The following is a 664-nucleotide window of genomic DNA, read 5'->3' on the forward strand; positions in this document are numbered from 1 at the left end:
GATCTGAGAAAAAAAACACATTATAAAAAAAAAAAACACAAAAAAGGACAAAAAAAAAAAATAAAAGAGACAAATAAACTGCATGGTGCTTTAACAGGATCTGGTGACCTGGCTCAACCCAGCCGCCGCTGGCTGACGCTGTGCATGGCAAGACTGTATTAACCGGCTCTACCTTCCCCCCGCCCCAACTTCAGCAAGAAAGAAAGAAAAAAAACAAAAAAAAGGAAAAAAAAAGAAAAAAAAAAGAAAAAAATATCTGTAGAAAAGGAAAAAAAAGCCGAAAAAAAAAAAAACTACAAGAAAAAAAAAAAATAATAATCCATGTTTTCCTAATTTGCACGAAATTTTATACCACATGATGTGCCTTGCCTTCGAAGACTAAGTATTACCGGACCCGATATCAGTGCGAGGGAGTCGCTGCATGCCCGGGGCTATCTGAAAGTCATTTAAAAAAGGAAAAAAAAAAAAAAAAAAAAAGAAAAAAATATCTGTAGAAAAGGAAAAAAAAGCCGAAAAAAAAAAAAAACTACAAGAAAAAAAAAAAATAATCCATGTTTTCCTAATTTGCACGAAATTTTATACCACATGATGTGCCTTGCCTTCGAAGACTAAGTATTACCGGACCCGATATCAGTGCGAGGGAGTCGCTGCATGCCCGGGGCTA

Source organism: Calidris pugnax, unplaced genomic scaffold (genome assembly GCF_001431845.1).
Source record: "Calidris pugnax isolate Ruff unplaced genomic scaffold, ASM143184v1 scaffold170, whole genome shotgun sequence".
Classification (NCBI taxonomy): domain Eukaryota; kingdom Metazoa; phylum Chordata; class Aves; order Charadriiformes; family Scolopacidae; genus Calidris; species Calidris pugnax.